Here is a 9,694-nt window from a genome sequence, read left to right on the forward strand (position 1 = left end):
TCACCAAGGACCCGCACACCGCCAGAACCAACCTACACGAGGGTATGAAGGCCGTCGCCGAGTGGATGAGGAATTGCCGCCTGAAGCTGAATTCAGATAAGACGGAAGTCCTCATCCTCGGTCCTACCCCCTCCGCCTGGGACGACTCCTGGTGGCCAACTACGCTAGGAACAGCACCGACACCCACAGACCACGCACGCAACTTGGGATTCATCCTCGACTCCTCCCTCTCCATGTCCAAGCAGGTCAACGCCGTCTCCTCCTCCTGCTTCAACACCCTCCGCATGCTTTGCAGGATCTACAAGTGGATCCCGATCAAAACCAGAATAACGGTGACCCAAGCCCTTGTCAGCAGCCGACTGGACTACGGCAACGCACTCTACGCTGGAATCCCAACCAAACACCTACAGCGACTACAACGCATCCAGAACGCCTCAGGCCGCCTGATCCTCAACCTCCCACGTCACAGCCACATCACCCCCCACCTAAGAGACCTGCACTGGCTCCCCGTCAACAAGAGGATCACCTTCAAACTCCTCACCCACGCACACAAAGCACTCCATAACTCCGGACCAACATACTTGAACAGCAGACTCAACTTCTACACCCCCACCCGCCAGCTCCGCTCCGCAAGCTTCGCCCTCGCCGCCGTCCCCCGAATCCAACGCACCACCGCCGGAGGCAGATCCTTCACCTACATCGCGGCCAAGACCTGGAACTCCCTCCCCACCCACCTGCGACAGACTCAAGACCTGCTCACCTTCAGGAGGCTCCTCAAGACCTGCTCTCCGAGCAGTAGCAGCGGACCCCACCCCTCCCTCCAGCCCCTTGAGACCCTCACAGGTGTGTAGCGCGCTTTATAAATACTGTGATTGATTGATTGAGTACGTGACCCACTTCCAAGGAAGACGGAACCCCCTCCACATCCGAGGGAATAATCAACAAAATAAGCTGCTGGTTCAGATGGAAAGCAGAGGAGACTTTAGGAAGAAAAGTAGGATCCAGGGAAATCCCCACCCTGTCCGGAAAGAAGCATAAGAAGGGAAAAGAGGACAGAAGAGCCCCGAGCTCACCCAAACGCCAAGCAGACGTGATGGCAACCAGAAAAGCAGTCTTAGCAGACAACCAAGACAGAGGATAAGAATACATAGGCTCAAACAGGGCTAGCTGGAGACCCTGAAGGGTCATGGACAAATCCCAAGAAGGAACAGATTTCAGAACGACCGGCTGCTTAAACCTGAAACTCTTCAGGAGACGAGACACCAAGGGAGAAACCTTGGAGAAATCCCCTTGCAAATGAAACGCCCGGACAGCGGCCCACTGGGCACAAAGAGTAGGAGCCAAGCCCTTCAGAAACCCACCCCGCAAGAAGTCTAGAATAGGAAAACTATCCACAGTCTGTGGATCCAAATCCTTAGAAACACACCATTTCTGAAAAGAACCCCAGTGTTTCTTGTACAACTTCAAGGTCGAGGGTTTACATGATGCCCAAATCTTAAGAGCTACAGCACTGGAACACCCCAGACCCAATCAAACCGGCCCTTTCACAAACCAGGCCATCAGCCGAAGATGCTGAAGGTGTGACACAGGCAGGGAGGGAAACTGGAGTGGAGACAGTCGGAGGGACAGAGGAAGAAACACGGCCTGAGAAAGAGACAACAGCAGAGGGAACCAAGGCCTCTGAGACTAAAAAGGAGCAATCAGAATAACCAATGTCATCTCCTCACCGAATCTTCCGCAGCACCATAGGGAGAAGGGGAATGTGAGGGAGAGAATGGATCCGTTGGGCCACGGGACTGAGTGGGCATCGACCGCCCAAACCCTGGGAGACGCAAACAGATCCAGCCAGGGATCCCCAAATGCTGCACACACACGACTGAACTCCTGATCTGAGATGTGACATCACAGAAGATGGCATGTTCCTGCTTAGACAGTCGGCCTGAACGTTGAGCGACCCCTGAACATCCACAGCAGAAAGAGCAAAAAGATGGGCCTCCGCCCAAGCAAAGATCCGATCTGTAATGACATTTAGACTCCGACATGTGACATTGGGTCCCCCCTTGCCTGTTCAGATGAGACCTGATTGTCCGTACGAACCACCACATGATGACCCACCTGCCAGACCACTGACAACTCCCTCCAATTGGAGGACTGATGTGCGTCCCAAACCGACCAGGCCCCTGCCTCTCCCGATCCCCCAACACAGCCCCCCAGACCCAACTGCTAGCATCTGTTGTGAGATATGAAGGTGGGGATAGCAGAATGGCATGCCTTGTGACAGGTTTGCCTCCACCAGCCACCAAGTCAGAGTGTTTCTGACAGCAGGCATCACTGAGATCAAATGGTCTATAGTTGCTGAGTCGGGACTCCAAAAGCAGAAGACATGATTCACCAGGGGCTTGAGATGAAATCGAGCCCAGTGGACCACCGCATGGAGGCCCGGAACCCTCAGCCATGTCTTGGCTGACATTGAGGACTGTCCCAGAAGATGATCCACCGAGGCACAAATTGTCAATATCCTCTGTACAGGAATTTGAGCCAACCCCTGCACAGTGTCGAACAGGACCCCAAGGAACAGCTTGGACTGAGTTGGTTCCAAATGAAATTTCAGAAAGCTGACAAGAAAACCCAAGACCCCAGAGTCCGAAGCACCAGTTGAAGCCTTAAAAAAAGAAGTATTTCAGAACCAAAAGTAACAGTAAATAAAAACCCTTTCCCTGTTGTAAGGGAGGCACAGGGATGAGTGCCCCTTTCTTTTTTTAAAAATATATCTATTGGCATTTTCTTAATTGCAGTACAAAAACAGTATTCAGCATTAGAGCACATGAGCTTTCCCATTATTGCATCAACATTATAGTCAATCAGCAGTGGCAGACGGGCGAATAGCAGAATTATGGTCCTAAATATCACCGTGGGCCCCTTCCACCATCCGATACCAAAGGGGATGATGGACGGAGCGTTTTAGCAAATCAAACACTCACCCCCAGTCAACTGATCTGGGCTTAATTCATCAACATTCTTTAGCTCACTCCACCACTTCAGTTCAGACATGGCCATATGCAAATAAGTCTGACCCTGTGCCTCATGGGAACAGTCCAGCCCGAACTGCCAAGCCATGTCTTCCCTGGACCGAAAACAAGCATCCTGGGACCGGTTTCGGGTCCATAACCCTCATCAGCCAGGCTATCTTGAATCTAGTGGCAAAGTGAGCAAGGGACCCACATCTGGGTATACCCTACCAACTTAGGGCAAACAAAGCGATACCAAAGGGGATGATGGACGGAGGGTTTGAGCAAATCAAACACCCCCAGTCAACTGATCTGGGTTTAATCCATCATCATTCTTTAGCTCACTCTACCACCCCAGTTCAGACATGGCTATATGCAAATCAGTCTGACCCTGTGCCTCATGGGAACAGTCCAGCCCGAACTGCCAAGCCATGTCTTCCCTGGACCGGAAACAAGCATCCTGGGACCGGTTTCGGGTTCATAACCCTCCTCAGCCAGGCTATCTTGAATCCAGTGGCAAAGTGAGCAAGGGACCCACGTCTGGGCATACCCTGCCAACTTAGGGCAAACAAAGCGATACCAAAGGGGATGATGGACGGAGCGTTTGAGCAAATCAAACACTCACCCCCAGTCAACTGATCTGGGTTTAATCCATCATCACCCTTTAGCTCACTCCACCATCCCAGTTCAGACATGGCCATATGCAAATCAGTCTGACCCTGTGCCTCATTGGAACAGTACAGCCCGAACTGCCAAGCCATGTCTTCCCTGGACCGGATCTTGAATCCAGTGGCAAAGTGAGCAAGGGACTCACGTAACGGGAGTTACATGGGTCTGACCGTCCTCTGTCCGTATCTGAGCCACCCACTACTGTCGAGCTCTTTGTTGCTAAGCCATGCAAGCAATCTACCTGTCTTGTCACCTGCGTCGTGCATGTCCTGTAGTGCATGTTCCGCATATTTTTTGGCCAGCGCAAAATATTCCCGTTGAAGGAGTTGCAAGCTGCGCAGCAAGGAGGGATCATTACTCAAAGTGGCTTGTGTTTCTATCTGCAACAGTCGAGATTCAAGCCCTGCAATTTCCTCACTTTCTTTCAGTTTTTTATGGGCTATAATGTTCTGGGCCCTATCTCGCAGTATGGTTTTATATGCCTCCCATAATGTGATGGCAGACTGTACTGACCCCACGTTCTCCTTAAAGTATAATTCCATGTCCACCCGAATTTCCTTCGCAGCCCGTGGGTTCCTTAGGTCCCACGGGTTGAGCTTCTATTCCCCGGCCTGACGTTTTGTACATGTACCCGCTGTGAGCCACAAGAGCGAGTGATCAAAAAGGCCTCTCACCAAGTATTCTACCTTTTGTACCTCCCCTAGTTCCCCCAGTGGGACAAGTATATAATCTATCCGTGAAAAAGCTTTGTGAGCGCCTGAGTAAAAGGAATAAGCTCTAGTTTGGGAACGTTGCCTGCGCCAAATGTTCATGAGTGCCAGTGTGTCTGCAAAATGTTTTGTCTGTCCCACATTCCATTAACCGCGAGATATGTGCCATTGGGACCTATCCATGTGCGCTCTAGTGTGAAAGGTGGACTTTTTCTGATTAGTATTGCCACACCCCTCGCCCCAGTGGAGACCCCGGCGTGAGCTAGTGTCTTGTATGCTCCTCTGCCTAAAAACCCTGCAGTGTGTGCCCTTTAAGTGTGTCTCCTGCAGAAGGATGACATCTGGCTTCAGTCGTTTGAAATATGCAGCCACCAGTCCTCTCTTAACCTTGTTTCCCATCCCATTCACACTCCAGGAGAGGACCGAGTACGTCCCTTGATTAGGTGTAGCCATCCAGGTGGTGTGATGTGCCCGTCCCGTTATCAGGACCACCATCCCAGCCCCACTGCTGCTGTTTCTGTAGTCTCATGATGCCTGTTTTCTTACTATTATGCCACATAACTGCATAAGAAGCCCGACCCCCCATCCCACCCCCCACACTCCCCTAATATCCAACCCACTGCCCCTTTGGTCAACAGGACCAACTGTGTTGTAATCAGATTGAAGAGGTCTGTCGCCCAACCCCTGAACCTGCCTCTTCAAGCTGCTCCCTGTCCCTCCAGCTCCCCCCCTTCTCGGATCTACTAGCCCTAACTAGGCTATCCGTGGGTTGGGCCTTCGAGCTGCAGTTATTACAAATTAAGCTAATAGGCAGGAAGTCCCCACTTAGAATTAAAACAATTCGAACAATCCCAACCTGAAAGAAAAAGAGGGTGCGAAAACAGAAGGGTCAGGGGGGAGATGGAAAAGGAAAGGGAAATATATGAGAAAGGGACATAAAAAAAAATCAAAGACAACAGGGGAAACAGAACACGCGGGGTGACGCGCGAGGTGCTCTGTCTGTCCGTTGTCCCTGCGGCTCTCCAGGTCGATTACCGCTCATCATTCTTCTGCGTGATGGATCCGGGTGTCCGTGCCACCCTCAATGCCTGCCTCTCCAGGATTTTCCAGGAGATTGATGTTTTGTAGCAATGGGTGGTCATCCTCTGAGTCCGTTGTAATGTCCTGGTCAGTGCAAACTGCCGAACGCTGTGCAGCAAGTTCATCCGTCCGCTCCGTGGCTCTAGGCCTTTCAGAGTCCGAGGCTCGTGGCGCAGACCCTGCCACTCTCCTGCTCCGATATGGCGTCGGCCTAAGTGTATTGTTCGGGACAGTCTCAGTGTTTCTCCATTTAAGGCATTGCGATCTGGGTCTATTATTGCGTGTTGACGGGGCTTTCCCAGAGAGTGGTGCTGAGCCCCCGCCGCTCTTAAGAGAGGGCGCTCCTCCAGCCAATGCCAGGCCTCCTCCGGGGTATTAAAGAACAGTGTCTTAGCTTGATAAATCACTTTAAGATTGGCGGGAAAGAGGAGCATGTACGTGATTTGCAACTGCCGTAGTTTGTCTTTCACTGAGTCAAACGTTTTGCGTTGCTTCTGTACCTCTCGGGAGTAGTCCGGAAATTCCATGATCTTTGTATTGTCCATCCTAATTTCCCCTTCGGCCGGAATACCCTGAGGATGAGGTCTCTGTCCTGGTAGTTAAGAAACCGCGCAATCAGCGGGAGTGCCGGGGCTCCTGTCAGGGGTCGGGTCCCCGGTATTCTGTGTGTTCTCTCCATAACGAAGCATGGCGAAAAGTGGGCGTCTGGGAATGAATCTAGCGGGCATTTGCGCAGGTAGGCACCCGCGTTTGCTCCTTCAATGGCCTCCGGAAAGCCGAGAAAGCGAAGATTGTTTCGTCGGGCTTGATTTTCCACATCATCAACTCTCCAAAGCACATCTTTCATGGCTGCCGTGTCGTGACCACACCCGAAGTGTATGAGTGGTGTCCTCAACTCCCGATATACGGTGCTCCGACTGCATGACTTTCTCAGAGACATTTCGCAGGTCCTGGCGGAGCAGGTTGACGTCAATTTTGATTTCATCAATTTTGCCCTCCAGCACCTCTCTGGAGGACTGAATTGCTTGATGGAGGACATTATTATCTGGTGCATCCGCCACGGCAGAAGCGGGGGATCCGTCACGGGCAGTAGCTTGGCAAATTTGTCCATCTTCCCCTGTTTCTGTGGTTTGGGGTCCTTATCCCACGCCATCTGTAGCTGCCACCCATGTGAGCAGCAAGAAGACCGCACAAGGAGAGGGACGTGAGATGCAAGGCCTGTGAAGGGGGTGGCCCCGCGGTTATTTGGATACGGTCTTCTTGCTGCTCACTGAGGAAAGTGCTTGCGGAACACCATCAGCGATGGTGTTCCGCAAGCTCTTTCCTCCTGCATGGAAGTCCTGAGCCTCCCCTAGATATTCAGTGGTGGGGGATAGTCTGATCGCCACAGGGCAATCGTATTGCTGATGCACCACTTCAATGGACACAACCACTCTATGCTTGCCTTCCTTAAGGTAAATCCTCAATGCTGTCGTCCGGGGCACTCACAACTCCTTCCCAATCCCACCAGGACCTGCGCTTCGGGCACAGTCGGCCTGCTTTCAACGGGACCCCGTGCATCTCCCACAGTGTCACGAACCTCAATGTATAGCCCCCGTGATCAGACGAAGTCCTCCTGCTGTGCTTTTATCCACATTAACCACCTCCTGAGCACGAGGGGGGACTCCAGCTGGCCTCAGTCACTATTGCATCATGCCCCCGACCCCTCACCGGCTCCCCTTACCGCTCCCGCCGGCTTCGGTCTGCAATCCCAAGGCGATCTCCGACTCGTCCCGGTCGGGAGGTCTGCGTGATCTCTCTTGCCCTCCCTCGATCAGTCTTTAGCCCCAGCACAAATCTGCACCTGATTCGACGCAGCCGGGCTCCATTCCTTGTCCTCAAGCCAAGCCACCGCCTTGTGGGCAGCCAGGCAGTGCCGGAGTCCCTCGATGTCTCCGGGTGTCCGCCGTCAGTTCTCTTGCTGGTGCCGGAGGCTCCCCCAGGCCACAGCCGGGTCCTTGGGCACACAGGGACACATCAATCACAGCTCCGCCAGTCCTTCCACCGATTATTCTCTCCGGTGGGCGGAAAACACATTCACTGGCGCCGATATCGCCCCGCTTTCACTCTCAGCTCACGGGCAGGCTGCAACCTCCCAGCGACGCCTTCCTCACAGTTCGGAGCTCAGACCGCCGCCATTTTGATCGCGGCTGGGTCTCCGCTTCTCACTGCGTTTCTTGCTGTTACTGGCCATTAATCGACTAAACAAACCGATCTGGGCACAGAGAATGTCTTCCGGCACTCAGCCCGCAGTTTGGGCACAGGATCATACGGGTGAGCAGAGGATCAAATCAGGCAGGATCAGTTCCCGGCCCTCGGAGCTTCGGTCAGACACGTCTAGTCCGCCATGCTGCTGGCCACGGCCCCGAGTGCCCCTTTCTTTAACAGAAACTCAATCCCTTGGAGCATGGCCATTTTTTTTACTTCATCCCTTGGCTATGGGGTAGCAAGGAACCAAGCCCGGAGAGGGACACCCCGGAAGAGAATCTGATAGCCTTGACACCTGTAGGACCCATACGTCGGAAATCGGGGCACACCACTGATGATAAAAGAGATGGAAATACCCCCTTATAGTCATTTGGGTGGCTGGTTACCACCAGCCTTCCTGCTGTTCTGTCTGGATTTTCTGGCAAACGCACGGGCTCGCATGGGCCTGGCCACAGAAAGGATGTTTTGTCCGGAATCGCAGGAGCAGGCTTCTTCTGCACAAAATAGCATCTGCCTTCATGCAATTCGAAAGGTTTCAAAACGTTCTTCTTCTCATCAGCTTTCTGCACAAAATCATCCAGCTCAGGCCCACAAAGCTTTTGACTAGTGTAAGGAAGGTTCATAACCAAGGCACGCTGGCTACCCTGCAGTTTCCATGACTTCAGTCATAACAACCTCCGACCTGTAATAGAAGCCCCAGAGGATGAGGAAGCTGCCTAAAGGCTATGAAAAGTTTTATCCGGCAAGAACTGGGAGAGCAAATCCATATTAGGCAGGACAGGAGTGCAATCCTCGTCAGACAGCATCATATCATGTAAAGTCTGAAAATCCTTGAGCAAGGCTTGGATGCATAAGCTGCACACGTACTGGCCCATAGGGAGGAATTAGCAGCCGCGTATGACCGATTTTAGGAAGCCTCAACCTTTTTGTCAACCATTTCAGACAAGCAGGAATCCCCCGAAGCCAAACTAGAAGATGATGCCATGGTAGTCAACATAGTGTTCACCTTAGGAGTCTGTGGAAACAACTCATCAAAGTCCTGCAACACATAACGTTTTCCTAAAAACGTGGAATAGACTGTTTGTCAGGGTCTTTCCACTCCTTAGACAGCTGAGCCTTAAGCACATCATGAAACTGCAAATCATCACAATCAGCCGCACTATACTGAGCATAAAACCCATCTTGCATGGGGGAGTTCTCACCAAATCTAAGCACATCCCTTATGTGGGACAAAAGGCAAAAGCGCCTTCAATTGTGTGCGCTGAACGTATTTTCCAAAAGGCTCCGCGTCGGCATCGTCCTCAGCCCCATCCAGCTGAGGACGCTTGGAGACAGAGGAGCCCGTCACAGCGGAGTCCACTGCCTCTCTAATCAGAGCCTGCAGATCTGAGCATGAAATTTGAAGCACCTCCTCCATCTCATCCTCAGGAGGGGCCTCCACATGGTGTTCTTTGCTTCATGTTGACAGCAGGGAAAACGAATACGCTATAGATACACACTCCCTGATTAAGTACAAGAGCCAAGTAACCGGGAGAAAAATGCGCAGTCTCCCAGAAATGCGTGTCACCCTACACTGGCCCCGGGTTCAGATACCGGCCCAGCGGCTCATCAAGGGCCTGAGGACAGACGCAGTCACAAGACCCCAAGCTTCCCTGTCGCCCGCAGTGCACTCAGTCCACTGTGCCCAGCGACGACGAAATAGAATAAACCAACAACACCCAGTAAAACTGGGACACAGGTAAGTATACCACTGATAAATACAGAAAAACAAGTAGCGTGACTCCCCTCTAATACGAAGGACAGAGACAAAAACCAGGAGGATGGGCAGGAGAGGTAGGACTTTATGCATCTATCATAGAGATAGAAGACCGCTTTAGGCTAAAGGAATCTACGATTCCTACTGTGTAAAATCTCTGTCGGTGGCGGAAACACCTCGCAAGTCAGGACTCAGATGAGGAGGATGGAGGTGAGGGGGTAATG

This window comes from Triturus cristatus, chromosome 4_1, assembly GCF_964204655.1.
Source record: "Triturus cristatus chromosome 4_1, aTriCri1.1, whole genome shotgun sequence".
Lineage (NCBI taxonomy): Eukaryota > Metazoa > Chordata > Amphibia > Caudata > Salamandridae > Triturus > Triturus cristatus.